Source organism: Oncorhynchus masou, chromosome 5, assembly GCF_036934945.1.
Source record: "Oncorhynchus masou masou isolate Uvic2021 chromosome 5, UVic_Omas_1.1, whole genome shotgun sequence".
NCBI classification, from domain to species: domain Eukaryota; kingdom Metazoa; phylum Chordata; class Actinopteri; order Salmoniformes; family Salmonidae; genus Oncorhynchus; species Oncorhynchus masou.
In genome coordinates, this window is record NC_088216.1 from 9299201 (window position 1) to 9316533 (window position 17333).

The 17333-nt window shown below is 42.6% G+C and overlaps 1 protein-coding gene and 1 pseudogene across 1 annotated transcript in view; one reads left to right on the forward strand and one right to left on the reverse strand.

Annotated features, from left to right (window-relative positions):
• The window catches only part of LOC135532479 (zinc finger protein 436-like), a 781678-nt gene that overhangs the window by 646195 nt on the left and 118150 nt on the right, over positions 1-17333 (forward strand). The window lies entirely within an intron of this gene.
• The window catches only part of LOC135525310 (zinc finger protein 850-like), a 138484-nt pseudogene that overhangs the window by 45560 nt on the left and 75591 nt on the right, over positions 1-17333 (reverse strand).

The following is a 17333-nucleotide window of genomic DNA, read 5'->3' on the forward strand; positions in this document are numbered from 1 at the left end:
AATCCATCTCCATCTCTTCATTCAAGGACTCAATTGTGGACACTCTTACTGACAGATGTGGCTGCTTCGTGTGATGTATTGTTGTGCCCAATAATGTATGTACCATGTGGTGTTGCTACCATGTTGTTGTTATGTAGTGATGCTACATGTAATAATAACATGTATGATTTAGAAAAAGTTCTTTAGTAAAAATCATTAGTGACATAATTTAATTATTTTATTTTATTAAATTTTGTATTTAATATTACATAGTAAACTTTAACAATTGTAATATGTATGTTTAAATGACTGTACTAAATTTCTCTCCCTCTTTCTCTCCCCTTGGCTGGGAATGTTAAGGGTTAAGAAGTTGTGAATCTAGGGGGCCCTTGCACACAGGGGAACTATATGGACACAAAATAATTAACAACCTGGCCCCCCAGGGGTCTTTGAAAACATCCGTTTTACTAATGTCCTAAACAGATCATTTAAAAAAAAATAGTTATAGGGGTGGATGTCTCAGTCTTTGAAAGGGTCATTGTACTCTTCAACTATGCTTCCTTTACTGATGACCTAAACAGATCACTTTTGACCTTTAAAAAATAGTTGTCAGCTATCCAGAAAATATAATGGTCAAGAGGTCGTGAACCGAGAGGGGCCCTTGAACACATGTTGTGTTTAGGTACATATGTTTTCGGTTTATGAAGGAATGACTGATTGAGAGGATATAGACCACAAAATAAAATAAAATAACTGTGTTCTTTAAACGATGTGCCCTTTACTAATGACTTAAACAGATCATTTTACCCCACAAATAACCTTTTACTGCAGGGGGCTAAAACAGGGGCCTTCAATGCTGCAGAAATGTTTTGGTACCCTTCCCCAGATCTGTGCCTCAACACAACCCTGTCTCGGAGCTCTATGGACATTTCCTTCCACCTCATGGCTTGGTTCTTGCTCTGACATGCACTGTCAACTGTGGAACCTTATATAGACACGTGTGTGCCTTTCCAAATCATGTCCAATCAATTGAATTTACCACAGGTGGACTCCAATTAAATTGTAGAAACATCTCAAGGACGATCAATGGAAACAGGATGCACCTGAGCTCAATTTCGAGTCTCATTCAGCAAAGGGTCTGAATACTTCTGTAAATAATTTTGTGTTTAATACATTTGCAAAACATTTATAAAAAAGCTTGTTTCCGCTTTGTCATTATGGGGTATTTTGTGTAGATTGTTGAGGAAATTGTTTTATTTAATCCATTTTAGAATAAGACTGTAACGTAACAAAATTTGAAAAAAGTCAAGGGGTCTGAATACTTTCCAAAGAAACTGTAAGTAATTGAGGAGAGAACTGTAAGTATTTGAGGAAGGTGAGGACCAAGGTGCAGCGTGGTACATGTTCATATTATTTATTCGAAACTGAACACTAAAATGCAGAACAACAAAGAGAACAACTGAAACAGTTCTGTCAGGTGCGGACACAAAAACAGAAAGCAACCACCCACAACTAACAGTGGGAAAACAGGCTACCTAAGTATGGTTCTCAATCAGAGACAACGAAACAGAGACACCACACACACACACACCACAGATAAACACACACCGCCTGAGTTTGAAAAATATAATTTAATCCAAGAAGTAACATTGAAACTGACATACTCCATATTTAGATCAAACAAATTGTTATTTGTCCCCCATCAATACAACAGGTGTAGTAGACCTCACTGTGAAATGCTGAATACAGCAGGTGTAGTAGACCTCACTGTGAAATGCTGAATACAGGACCTAGGATCAAGAGAGACGCTCAAGTGTTTTAGTACTATATCTCTTGACACAATGATGAAAATAATCATGGCCTCTAAACCTTCAAGCTGCATACTGGACCCTATTCCAACTAAACTACTGAAAGAGCTGCTTCCTGTGCTTGGCCCTCCTATGTTGAACATAATAAACAGCTCTCTATCCACCGGATGTGTACCAAACTCACTAAAAGTGGCAGTAATAAAGCCTCTCTTGAAAAAGCCAAACCTTGACCCAGAAAATATAAAAAACTATCGGCCTATATCGAATCTTCCATTCCTCTCACATTTTAGAGAAGGCTGTTGCGCAGCAACTCACTGCCTTCCTGCACTGTAGAAACTATTACAGTACAACGGTTTGATTTGTTTGATCGTAGCTAGCTAGCTACATAGCCGTCTTTGTATCTAAGACAATTGTGTAGCCTAGAGCGATTTTCTAGGTTAGCTAGCCAGCTATTGTCGTTCTTTTAAGGTAACGTAACGCAATCAACCTGCTAGCTAGCCAGCTAGCCCCCGAATAGCAGCACTGTAGAAACTATTACACTCGACGGAACGACTTGATTAGTGTAGTGTCAACATCGCAGCCACTACCAGCTAGCCTACAAAGTCAACAACGCAGCCACTGCCAGCTAGCCTACTCCAGCAGTACTGTAGCATTTCAATCATTTTAGTCAATAAGATTCTTGCTACGTAAGCTTAACTTTCTGAACATTCGAGACGTGTAGTCCACTTGTCATTCCAATCTCCTTTGCATTAGCGTAGCCTCTTCTGTAGCCTGTCAACTATGTGTCTATCTATCCCTGTTCTCTCCTCTCTGCACAGACCATACAAACGCTCCACACCGCGTGGCCGCGGCCACCCTAATCTGGTGGTCCCAGCGCGCACGACCCACGTGGAGTTCCAGGTCTCCGGTAGCCTCTGGAACTGCCGATCTGCGGCCAACAAGGCAGAGTTCATCTCAGCCTATGCCTCCCTCCAGTCCCTCGACTTCTTGGCACTGACGGAAACATGGATCACCACAGATAACACTGCTACTCCTACTGCTCTCTCTTCGTCCGCCCACGTGTTCTCGCACACCCCGAGAGCTTCTGGTCAGCGGGGTGGTGGCACCGGGATCCTCATCTCTCCCAAGTGGTCATTCTCTCTCTCCCCTTACCCATCTGTCTATCGCCTCCTTTGAATTCCATGCTGTCACAGTTACCAGCCCTTTCAAGCTTAACATCCTTATCATTTATCGCCCTCCAGGTTCCCTCGGAGAGTTCATCAATGAGCTTGATGCCTTGATAAGCTCCTTTCCTGAGGACGGCTCACCTCTCACAGTCCTGGGCGACTTTAACCTCCCCACGTCTACCTTTGACTCATTCCTCTCTGCCTCCTTCTTTCCACTCCTCTCCTCTTTTGACCTCACCCTCTCACCTTCCCCCCTACTCACAAGGCAGGCAATACGCTCGACCTCATCTTTACTAGATGCTGTTCTTCCACTAACCTCATTGCAACTCCCCTCCAAGTCTCCGACCACTACCTTGTATCCTTTTCCCTCTCGCTCTCATCCAACACTTCCCACACTGCCCCTACTCGGATGGTATCGCGCCGTCCCAACCTTCGCTCTCTCTCCCCCGCTACTCTCTCCTCTTCCATCCTATCATCTCTTCCCTCTGCTCATACCTTCTCCAACCTATCTCCTGATTCTGCCTCCTCAACCCTCCTCTCTTCCCTTTCTGCATCCTTTGACTCTCTATGTCCCCTATCCTCCAGGCCGGCTCGGTCCTCCCCTCCCGCTCCGTGGCTCGACGACTCATTGCGAGCTCACAGAACAGAGCTCCGGGCAGCCGAGCGGAAATGGAGGAAAACTCGCCTCCCTGCGGACCTGGCATCCTTTCACTCCCTCCTCTCTACTTTTTCCTTCTCTGTCTCTGCTGCTAAAGCCACTTTCTACCACTCTAAATTCCAAGCATCTGCCTCTAACCCTAGGAAGCTCTTTGCCACCTTCTCCTCCCTCCTGAATCCTCCTCCCCCCTCCTCCCTCTCTGCAGATGACTTCGTCAACCATTTTGAAAAGAAGGTCGACGACATCCGATCCTCGTTTGCTAAGTCAAACGACACCGCTGGTTCTGCTCACACTGCCCTACCCTGTGCTCTGACCTCTTTCTCCCCTCTCTCTCCAGATGAAATCTCGCTTCTTGTGACGGCCGGCCGCCCAACAACCTGCTCGCTTGACCCTATCCCCTCCTCTCTTCTCCAGACCATTTCCGGAGACCTTCTCCCTTACCTCACCTCGCTCATCAACTCATCCCTGACCGCTGGCTACGTCCCTTCCGTCTTCAAGAGAGCGAGAGTTGCACCCCTTCTGAAAAAACCTACACTCGATCCTTCCGATGTCAACAACTACAGACCAGTATCCCTTCTTTCTTTTCTCTCCAAAACTCTTGAACGTGCCGTCCTTGGCCAGCTCTCCCGCTATCTCTCTCAGAATGACCTTCTTGATCCAAATCAGTCAGGTTTCAAGACTAGTCATTCAACTGAGACTGCTCTTCTCTATATCACGGAGGCGCTCCGCACTGCTAAAGCTAACTCTCTCTCCTCTGCTCTCATCCTTCTAGACCTATCGGCTGCCTTCGATACTGTGAACCATCAGATCCTCCTCTCCACCCTCTCCGAGTTGGGCATCTCCGGCGCGGCCCACGCTTGGATTGCGTCCTACCTGACAGGTCGCTCCTACCAGGTGGCGTGGCGAGAATCTGTCTCCTCGCCACGCACTCTCACCACTGGTGTCCCCCAGGGCTCTGTTCTAGGCCCTCTCCTATTCTCGCTATACACCAAGTCACTTGGCTCTGTCATAACCTCACATGGTCTCTCCTATCATTGCTATGCAGACGACACACAATTAATCTTCTCCTTTCCCCCTTCTGATGACCAGGTGGCGAATCGCATCTCTGCATGTCTGGCAGACATATCAGTGTGGATGACGGATCACCACCTCAAGCTGAACCTCGGCAAGACGGAGCTGCTCTTCCTCCCGGGGAAGGACTGCCCGTTCCATGATCTCGCCATCACGGTTGACAACTCCATTGTGTCCTCCTCCCAGAGCGCTAAGAACCTTGGCGTGATCCTGGACAACACCCTGTCGTTCTCAACCAACATCATGGCGGTGGCCCGTTCCTGTAGGTTCATGCTCTACAACATCCGCAGAGTACGACCCTGCCTCACACAGGAAGCGGCGCAGGTCCTAATCCAGGCACTTGTCATCTCCCGTCTGGATTACTGCAACTCGCTGTTGGCTGGGCTCCCTGCCTGTGCCATTAAACCCCTACTTCAACGCCACAGTGTATTGTTGCTATAGGAGTTTATGATTAATAATCCTATTTCAAGACACACTAAGATGTCACCATACATTTCCTTTAAAGCCCCTCTGTCAGATATAAATCATCAGAGCGGGAAACCAACTGACATGGAAACAATGGAGCAAATGTATCACTATCAGAGGGGTGTATTATGACATCATATAGAACTACGCAGACATAACAAATATCACTTGATTATCAGAAGGGTGTATTATGACATCATATAGAACTACTCAGACATTCCAAATCAGGCTTCATCCACATCATGAAGGTGGATATTGATCCAACAATTTCCAAAGTAATGACCGGGCTGATGGAAACAGGATTTGCGTGTACACTTTTATAAATGCCTACAGAAGATTTGTTGGTTTGTTTTACATGGTGGGGTGTTTTTGTTTCAGTAAAAATGTATGAGTGAGAAAAGGCAGTGGAAACTCCTTTATGCGCAAATATTTATATAATAACCATCATATCGAAGTTAACTTGGAGTCACGTGATGATATGTTGATTGGTCCTCCCACTACGATTTGGGAACACATGCAGTTTATTAGGCTACAGATGAAATAAGTTATGAACTTCACAGGGTGGTGAAAGTGCACGTGATGAGCTTGATGCTCCTTTACATTTTGATAGTCTTATTCTGGTGACATGATGATCGATGCATGGTTGCCATTTGACAAATAATATCTCTCTCATCCATAATAATCTCATCATGTAGGTAGCCTACCAACACTGTATCTGTGAGCTGCTGGCTACAGTGCACGGGACAAGAGCACGTTTACTATATAACTCAACGGTTTTTCAAAACCCTCAGTAGAGCTGAAAATGCGATGGAAACCCATTTAACTTGCATTTTTCATTCAGTACATGGGAATTCAACAGCAAAACATTTTTTTCCGTGCACTACTTCATCACGCAGACTTATCCGCAATAAATCTGTTTGATGCAAACATTTCCCGTGGGAAAATGCGTATATTGTTTTATGCAGATTTGAGAATATTCACATGAAAATCTGTCGCAAATTGCACGGAAATTTAGCTACTAAGGTGGATATTGATCCAACATCTGCTGCTTATTCAAACCAGCCCACTGGGCACAGACATCAGTTCAACATCTAGTTTCTATTTACATTTCTTTGATTCGTCAACTAAAGTGAATTCAACATGAAATCAACACAAAATGTCCACCGTCATTGGATTTAGGTTGCCAGTTGGGTGAAACACAAAATGTCACCAGTCACCGGTACCCAGTTGTGTGAAAATGAATAAAAATACCTTATGTAGATGGATTTTTACAAATCCAATCAGTTTTCCACATTGATCAAACATCATCACATGGACTTGTTTTGTTAAAATCAAAAAATAATGTTATCGGTCACATACACATGGTTAGCAGATGTTTTTGGTCACATACACATGGTTAGCAGATGTTATTGGTCACATACACATGGTTAGCAGATGTTATTGGTCACATGCACATGGTTAGCAGATGTTACTGGTCACATACACATGGTTAGCATATGTTATTGTGAGTGTAGTGAAATGCTTATGCTTCAAGATCCGACAGTGCAGCAGTATCAAACAGATAATATCTAACAAATTCCACAACTAAACCTAATACACATAATCTAGTAAAGGAATGGGAAATATATAAGTATAAACCATATGGATGAGCAGTGACAGAACAGCTCAGATGCAATATATAGTGAAGAATATATAGTGAAGGATACAGTATACGGTATTTACAGTTGAAGTCAACGATTACATACACTTAGGAGCATTGGTAAGGCTTCTCCCCTGTGTGTATGTTCTCATGAGCTTTCAGATGTCCTTTCTGGTTAAACATCTTTCCACATTGCGAGCAGTGGAAAGGCTTCTCCCCTGTGTGAATTCTCATGCTGTTTCAGGTTCCTCAAATCGTTAAAACCCTTTCCACACTGGGAGCAGTGGTAAGCCTTCTCCCCTGTGTGTATTCTCTCATGCTGTTTCAGGTTCCCCAAATTGTTAAAACCCTTTTCACAATAGGAGCAGTGGTAAGGCTTCTCCCCTGTGTGTATTCTCTCGTGCTGTTTCAGGGCCCCTAACTGGTTAAAACACTTGCCACACTGGGAGCAGTGGTAAGGCTTCTCCCTGTGTGTATTCTTTCGTGTTTTTTAGATCCCCTGCCCAGTTGAAACACTTTCCACACTGGGAACATTGGTAAGGCTTCTCCCCTGTGTGTATGTTCTCATGAGCTTTCAGATGTCCTTTCTGGTTAAACATCTTTCCACATTGCGAGCAGTGGAAAGGCTTCTCCCCTGTGTGAATTCTATCATGCCGTTTCAGCTTCCCCAAATCGTTAAAACCCTTGCCACACAGGGAGCAGTGGTAAGGCTTCTCCCCTGTGTGAATTCTATCATGCCGTTTCAGCTTCCCTAAATTGTTAAAACCATTTCCACAATGGGAGCAGTGGTAAGGCTTCTCCCCTGTGTGCATTCTCTCATGCCGTTTCAGCTCTCCTGACTGGTTGAAACACTTTCCACACTGGGAGCAGTGGTAAGGCTTCTCCCCTCTGTGTAGTCTCTCATGTTGGTTCAGGTTTCCTTTATGGCTAAAACTCCTTCCACACTTGGAGCAGTGGTAAGGCTTCTCCCCTGTGTGTATTCTCTCATGTCGTTTCAGCTTCCCCAAATCTTTAAAACCCTTTCCACAATGGGAGCAGTGGTAAGGATTCTCCCCTGTATGCATTCTCTCATGTCGTTTCAGCTTCCCCAAATCGTTAAAACCCTTTCCACAATGGGAGCAGTGGTAAGGATTCTCCCCTGTATGCATTCTCTCATGTTGGTTCAGGTTTCCTTTATGACTAAAACTCCTTCCACACTTGGAGCAGTGGTAAGGCTTCTCCCCTGTGTGTATTCTCTCGTGTCGTTTAAGCTCACTTAAGTGGTTACAACCCTTTCCACAGTGGGAACACTGGTGTCTTCTTGCTGGTGTGGACGTCCCTGGCTCTGGTTCCTCTGAGTCTGGTCTTTCACCTGCCAAAGACAGTGTTTAAAAGAAAAATAGAGACCGAAAGAAACCTCCACATGATAAAACGGCCTTGCTTCGAGGGTAAATCCTAATCAGAGCTCTCAATAACCTAAGTCCAGTTTTAACAATCTTAGTGTGATTTTAAAACAAATGTTGTAGAGTTTCCTGGTAATTACTGACAATGCTTACACAACTTATTTATTCATTCTGTCAGAACACACAAAACTAAACAGTTCTAGGACACTCAAGACACAGACATCACTGGATTCCAATCGAGCAGGTAGTTCTAAATATATAACTTTCATAGATAGCTGTATGATACAGAATGTGACCTACAGTCGTGGCCAAAAGTTTTGAGAATGAAAAATATTACTTTCCAAAGTTTGCTGCTTCAGTGTCTTTAGATATTTTTGTCAGATGTTACTATGGAATGATGAAGTATAATTACAAGCATTTCATAAGTGTCAAAGGCTTTTATTTACAATGACATGAAGTTGATGCAGTGTCAATATTTGCAGTGTCGATCCTTCTTTTTCAAGACCTCTGCAATCCGCCCTGGCATGCTGTCAATTAACTTCTGGGCCACTGACGGCAGCCCATTCTTGCATAATCAATCCTTGGATTTTGTCAGAATGTGGGTTTTTGTTTGTCCACCCGCCTCTTGATGATTGTCCACAAGTTCTCAATGGGATTATGGTCTGTGGAGTTTCCTGGCCATGGACCCAAAATATTGATGTTTTGTTACCCGAGCCACTTAGTTATGGCAAGGTGCTCCATCATGCTGGAAAAGGCATTGTTCGTCACAGAACTGTTCCTGGATGGTTGGGAGAAGTTGCTCTCGGAGGATGTGTTGGTACCATTCTTTATTCATGGCTGTGTTCTTAGGCAACATTGTGAGTGAGCCCACACCCTTGGCTGAGAAGCAACATGAATGGTCTCAGGATGCTTTACTGTTGGCATGACACAGGACTGATGGTAGCGCTCACCTTGTCTTCTCCGGACAAGCTTTGCCCCAAACATTCGGAAAGGGGATTCAGAGAAAATGACTTTACCCCAGTCCTCAGCAGTCCAATCCATGTAACTTTTGCAGAATATCAGTCTGTCCCTGATGTTTTTTCCTGGAGATAAGTGGTTTCTTTGCTGTCCTTCTTGACACCAAAGTCTTCACTTCACTGTACGTGCAGATGCACGCACACCTGCTTGCTGCCATTCCTGAGCAAGCTCTGTACTGTTGGTGCCCCGATCCCGCAGCTGAATCAACTTTAGGAGACGGTCCTGGCACTTGCTGGACTTTCTTGGGTGCCCTGAAGCCTTCTTCACAACAATTGAACCGCTCTCCTTGAAGTTCTTGATGATCAGATAAATGGTTGATTTTGGTGCAATCTCACTGGCAGCTATCCTTGCCTGTGAAGCCCTTTTTGTGCAAAGCAATGAGGACGGCACGTGTTTCCTTGCAGGTAACCGTGGGTGACATATGAAGAACAATGATTCCAAGCACCACCCTCCTTTTGAAGCTTCCAGTTTTGGGGTGGGACTCAGTTCAATTGCATGGAAAAGAGGGACTTTGCAATTAATTGCAATTCATCTGAACACTCTTCATAACATTCTGGAGTGTATGCAAATTGCCATCATACAAACGGAGGCAGGAGATTTGGTGAAAATTAACATTTGTGTTATTCTCAAAACTTTTGGCCACGACTGTACACACTTCCTTAAACATAACAAGTAAATAAGTCATTTTAAGTGGAAGTCCAAAACTTGTTTTTATGTTGAAAACACAAAGCACATCAGTAAAATCTCCCCATTGTTGAAAGGGTTTGACACCTGCTGTTTTAATGGCCCAATTTCTTATTTAGACTATCGCGTTCATATTTTGGGTGTCCAAAGTAAAGTAAAATAAGGTGAAATATTTGGAAACAGATTTTCAAATTATAAAACGCAACATTTTGACTGTTAGTTAACATATTCTCTGCCGATAATCCATCAACCTGATGTCATATTTTGGGTGGGGAAAATAAAGTACTAAAACACAAAGCAAACATCAGTAACTAGACATTGGAGACAGGTCTTGACAAGGTCTTGAAAAAGATCCGTACATTTTTTTGCTGAGTTTATTTTGTACATGTTGAAAGTTTTTTTTTTTTCTCAAACATAAATAAACAACTCAAGGTGAAAGACAAAGGCCATAGCTGTAATAAAGTGTCTTGAGTTTAGTTTGCCTGTTCAACAGTCTTGTAAATATAGGGGGGTTGACTGGGACAGGCAATGTAATATACATAATGTTTTAAGGATACATTTTTGTAAAACAAGCATACCATTATATGGGCTATTGGTTTCTCTCCTTTCATTGGCAGAATCATTTTTCAGTGTTATGATATTCATAACATCCATATCCACCAGTCTATCTTCCTGTCAACTAACATAACTCTGCTGGTTGTCCTGGTAACAGATACTAGTGGGCAGATCTATTGTATTTGTTCAAACTAAACTACAGCACTTACTTTGATGAGTCAAATCGGATCCTTTCATCTCTTCTCCTCCTCTCACAGTTCCACTCAGCCCCGTTGTTTTCCTGTAGTCCACCAGCAGCACAGACAACCTCTTCATACCCAGCAGTAAGGTGCGACCGGGAGAGGCACGATACAGGGACTCCGGGAGGGTGGAAGGGCCAGTGTTGTCCTAGTAACCATAAAGAGGGGACACAGACGCACATCATTATGGATGCTGATGTCACTGTTGTCATAAAGTGCTCTACAGAAACCCAGCCCAAGCCGATAAAGCAAGCTGTATGCTAGACCAGACCAAGCTGTACCATCTGGTGTTCTGATCTGGAGAGACTCTTCTCTGCCTCGTCAGCATCAGGATGTTGTTGAGGCTCCGCAGAGGATCCACAATAGTCATGTCTCTCTCCTGTGTGAATGAGAATATCAAACAGATGGTAAACTTATGATATTTTATTGCAATCACAGAGTCTTACAAGGGGCATGAATATGTCTAAAAAGGGCCTAAAATGGCCACTTTCATCTTGATTTCCTAAAAAAATATTTGTGGTGCAAATGTAAAAGGGTTGTTCCACAAAATGGGTGCCTTTTTATATTTTAAGTAGAACATACCCAGTAATATTGAATATTAAAAAAACTGTTATACTAGATGAGGGGAACTTTAATGTCGACCACATGGAGAATTCAATACATCTAAATGAAAAGTCGTAAAAGTATATGAACCAATGGCAGATCGACCATTTAACAATTCCTACAGTAAGAATGCCCATTAAAAACCCACATTAGTTCAACAACTGCATAGTTTGTGTCCTTGTTTTTAAGACAGTACTCACTAGTGTCAATCGGATCTTCTGTCTCCTCCTTTTTCACTCTCAAAACGTCTTCCTCCTTCACGTTTATTAAGATATCATCCTCTTCCTCTCTAAAAGGTTCTTTCTCTTCTTTCACTATAACAGCCTCCTCTTCCTCCTTTATCATTCTGAAAGATTCTTTCTCCGTAAAGCAGACCTCCTCTTCATTAGCAAGGGAGGAGTAGTTCAGTGAGCTCATGGTCAGGGATGTTATCTCGCTAGCTAGCTAGCATTAGCGACTAGCCTAGTGCTAACCTCAGTATCAATCTTCAACAAGTTTGCAAATTGAACAAGCACATTAGGTTAAAGTTCACCAGTAGATACGTCAACCGAAATTTGTCTAAAACACTGAGATTAGGTCATGTACAATAACATGGTCCAAAGAATCAATCTTTTAGTTTTATTGTCAAGCAGGCTCCCGAGGTGGTTGTAAGAGTTGGCGCCTTGTTGTTCCTGAAGAAGCGTCCCGTCCAGTCCATAATACGTCACGCAAGAATCATCACCTGAAAGACGCCCATCGCCATCTGCTGACTGGAGTGGGTAACGCAGTTTGGAAACAATAGTTACGACACTTTTTGTGTTGGAAAGAACGTCATAATAATTTAACAATAAACTGATACATTTTCTCTTACGTCTTACAAATAATACTTTCCTGTACACAGACGTAGAAGCTTAAAATGAATATGTAGATGATGAATAAATACTTCTACGAATAGGTAGTGTGTTAAAACACATTTATGTTAATACTCTGTTCATTTTTCACATTTGTTTTTATTAGATGTGACCATACTTTTCCCTTAAAGCCACGCTTTATACCATACAAATCATACTGTAAACAATAGAGCAAATGCATCACATGCAACAGAATCGGCTGAAGGAATTCACCCCTGATGATGCGTAAACACAGTTCACTGTCACAACCGCCACGTTGTATTTCCTCTCACATCAATTTGCTCACCTTTTCCCTTCGCTTGTGAACGTCAATACACAACACATTAGCTGTAGGTGACCAGTACTTAAAACCTTTCCAAACCAAACCATTTCATAACTGCTACACACAGCCTACATCGTTGTCACCATATTAGCTAAAGTAATGTCATAGTCAACACAGCTTATATAAGTAACTTGTTAGTAATCTGCTACAATCATGACAGAGCTCCTCTGTGGAGATGCTACATGTTTCATCATTAGATGCTACAGTCCTCCAACAATGGATGTCATATGAATCTTTACCACTTGCTCTGTAATAGGAGTAGTATTTTTCCTCGACTCACCTGTGTCCCCGCACATTGACTCTGTACCGGTACCTCCTGTATATAGCCTCCACATTGACTCTGTTCCGGTACCTCCTGTATATACCCTCCACATTGACTCTGTTCCAGTACCTCTTGTATATACCCTCCACATTGACTCTGTTCCGGTACCTCCTGTATATAGCCTCCACATTGACTCTGTTCCGGTACCTCCTGTATAAAGCCTCCACATTGACTCTGTTCCGGTACCTCCTGTATATACCCTCCACATTGACTCTGTTCCGGTACCTCCTGGATATACCCTCCACATTGACTCTGTTCCGGTACCTCCTGTATATAGCCTCCACATTGACTCTGTTCCGGTACCTCCTGTATATAGCCTCCACATTGACTCTGTTCCGGTACTCTGTTCCGTCCTGTATATAGCCTCCACTGACTCTGTATATACCCTCCACATTGACTCTGTTCCGGTACCTCCTTTATATACCCTCCACATTGACTCTGTACTGGTACGTCCTGTATATAGCCTCCACATTGACTATGTACCGGTAATACCTGTATACAGCCTCCACATTGACTCTGTACCGGTACGTCCTGTATATAGCCTCCACATTGACTCTGTACCGGTACGTCCTGTATATAGCCTCCACATTGACTCTGTACCGGTACCTCCTGTATACAGCCTCCACATTGACTCTGTACCGGTACCTCCTGTATACAGCCTCCACATTGACTCTGTACCGGTAATACCTGTATACAGCCTCGCTACTGTTATTTTTCTGCTGCTCTTTAATATTAATTATTTGTATTTTTATACATAACACTTATTTTTCTTAAAACTGCATTGTTGATTAATTAAGGGCTTGTAAGTAAGTATTTCACTGTCAGCATTTCACTTGTATTTTGATTTCATTCATACATTTCTTACATTAATTTATTAATATAGAAAATATAAATATTGAAAATATAAATGTTTCGATTTTTTATATATATTGTTGAATATAATATACTTTAAGGGTATATTAGTTCCAGGATCTCTGCCAGTGTTAAAGTTATGGGCAATTTAATACAGAGACATTAGCATAGTAGGACATGAAACTTAAGGTTACCTAACATAACCCCGGTTCTATGATATTATTAGCCTCGTTAGGGGCGGAGTCGAGGGAGATCCAATCAAACAACATCTGTCACGCAACAGCTAATAGCAGACGACTCCACTTCCTATATATGGCCATAGTCTCTCCCGTCTTCACATCTAAGTACGTTTGTCTTCCATGTGTGAAAGGTAACCTAGTCAACTACCAACTACCATAGAGCTCATATACTTTCACCTTGTGAATATCATAGAACCAGGGTTCTGTTAGGTAACCTGGTGAATATCAGAGAACCAGGGTTATGTTAGGTAACCTGGTGAATATCATAGAATCAGGGTTCTGTTAGGTAACCTGGTGAATATCATAGAACCAGGGTTCTGTTAGGTAACCTGGTGAATATCATAGAATCAGGGTTCTGTTAGGTAACCTGGTGAATATCATAGAATCAGGGTTCTGTTAGGTAACCTGGTGAATATCATAGAAAGGGTTCAGGTAACCTGGTGAATATCATGTTAGGTAACCTGGTGAATATCATAGAATCAGGGGTTGTAACCTGGTGAATATCATAGAATCAGGGTTCTGTTAGGTAACCTGGTGAATATCATAGAACCAGGGTTCTGTTAGGTAACCTGGTGAATATCATAGAACCAGGGTTCTGTTAGGTAACCTGGTGAATATCATAGAACCAGGGTTCTGTTAGGTAACCTGGTGAATATCATAGAACCAGGGTTCTGTTAGGTAACCTGGTGAATATCATAGAACCAGGGTTCTGTTAGGTAACCTGGTGAATATCATAGAATCAGGGTTCTGTTAGGTAACCTGGTGAATATCATAGAATCAGGGTTCTGTTAGGTAACCTGGTGAATATCATAGAACCAGGGTTCTGTTAGGTAACCTGGTGAATATCATGAATATCTGTTAGGTTCTGTTATACCTGGTGAATATCATAGAATCAGGGTTCTGTTAGGTAACCTGGTGAATATCATAGAACCAGGGTTCTGTTAGGTAACCTGGTGAATATCATAGAACCAGGGTTCTGTTAGGTAACCTGGTGAATATCATAGAACCAGGGTTCTGTTAGGTAACCTGGTGAATATCATAGAATCAGGGTTCTGTTAGGTAACCTGGTGAATATCATAGAATCAGGGTTCTGTTAGGTAACCTGGTGAATATCATAGAATCAGGGTTCTGTTAGTAACCTGGTGAATATCATAGGGTTCTGTTAGGTAACCTGGTGAATATCATAGAACCAGGGTTCTGTTAGGTAACCTGGTGAATATCATAGAACCAGGGTTCTGTTAGGTAACCTTCCGTTCTATTTCAATGACTTGTTAGTCTCTCACTTTGGGGATATAGTCAACAACCATAGAGCTCATATACTCTCTGATGCCAAGTCTAGACAGGATCATCCCTCAGAGGTCCCCACTCTACTCACCGTAGGTACACTTCAACTGTGAGAGACGGAATCTAAATGACATAACGGCCCTTAGCATCATCTCCATCGCACGTTCAACATCGGCACTCTTCACACAGAACAGCTTCACTGACGTGATTCGTGATTGTCTCATGGAGGCCTTTGTAAAGCTCCTGTGCATCGCTGACATAACGGCCTTAGCCACCAACCTGTCTGCCGTTCTCTTCAACGTTCATGATGTGGACTTAGTGGTCCAGTTCCTCAGTGCTCCGTTCCTCTCCTTGCTTCTTTTGTATGCTGTTCTCCACTGTTTACACTTCTGATGCTGGTCTCTCTCATTTAATAAATCACTGATCTTTTCTTTTTCCCCCTGAATCAACATTCCTTTTCCATCTCTCAAGGTACTGTTCCCTTTTTACTGGGTCAGCATTGTGACGTGCTAGACACTGCCTTTGTCGTTCTGCTGCTGATGTGGGTGCCATCATTCCCTAGATGTTTCAATGAAATAACGTTAAATCAAACATTCTTATAATATACACATGTATACACTATAAACATTGAGAAATTTAGGATCCAGAGCAACTTAAAGGAACAACTGAAGAGCCTTGACCAACTCTCCTACCACCAGGCTACCTGCCTTAAAATATATATTCTGTTCACATGGAACACATTACAGCATGTTTTATAAGTGAATATAAACAATATATAACGTATAATGTATTCAATTATTAATTTGTTTAGATGCAATACTCATAAATAAAGTAAATAACTCAACCCTGTCACAGGTTTACAACCCGTTACATGTAGACTGAGGGACAGAGCTACATGGTGTGATTTTAATCAATAATCATGCATTTATTTGATAAAAATACTTTCTCAACAAAATAACACAAATGTATGTTTGCATTCAATTATGTGCATATTACCAGAGCTCAAGAATGACCCAAATACTGTTAGAATAGAAATGGTTTTCTCTGTCTGTTATTTTTTCACATCTAAATGTGGCCATACAACTCCCTTAAAGTGAAGGTAGCTAAATGTAACCACATGTAACATATGGATCTGCATTAGTATAGCATCACAAGTCCCAAAGCAAAGTTACACCTCTCTTTTCTATTTTACATAAAACCGATCAGAATTCCAAAGAATGCCGAAGTCATGTCAGAGTTGTTTTTTTTACAGGCTGTGAAATAATATGGAGGACCCGGCGAGCCAGCCTATCCCCTACAATGTCAACACTGTCGATTTGAAGGTTTTCCTACTTACAAAGCATGTAGAAAAGCATGTAGAAAAGCATGTAGGGGTCTGTAATTTTTACCATAGGTACACTTCAACTGTGAGAGATGGAATCTAAAACAAACATCCATAAAATCCCACTGTATGATTTTGTGAGTACACCCCTCACATTTTTGTAAATATTGAAGTATATCTTTTCATGTGACAACACTGAAGAAATTACAATTTGCTACAATGTAAAGTAGTGAGTGTACAGCTTGTATAACAGTGTAAATTTGCTGTCCCCTCAAAATAACTCAACACACAGCCATTCATGTCTAAACCGTGAGTACACCCCTAAGTGAAAATGTCCAAATTGGGCCCAAAGTGTCAATATTTTGTGTGGCCACCATCATTTTCCAGCATGGAGTACATGTCCTGGTAATCCGTCTGGCCCTGCGTTGTGATCTGAGGACCCATGCCAAACCTTTTCAGTCTCCTGAGGGGGAATAGGTTTTGTCGTGCCCTCTTTATATAGCCAAATTATTTTTCACCCAGGAAGCTCGGGTAAACAGTGGTTGTTGTGCACTGCTGCCACTACCAGGCCTGGAGTCCATTTTGACTTTGTTGATACGAGCTGTGTGTGTTAGCGAGCTGTGTTAGCGAGCTGTGTTAGCGAGCTGTGTTAGCGAGCTGTGTTAGCGAGCTGTGTTAGCGAGCTGTGTTAGCGAGCTGTGCGGCTAAGCAGCTAACTGCCTATGTAACAGTATAACTTTAGACCATCCCCTCGCCCATACCCGGGAGCGAACCAGGGACCCTCTGCACACATCCACAACAGCCACCCACGAAGCATTGTTACCCATCGCTCGTTAC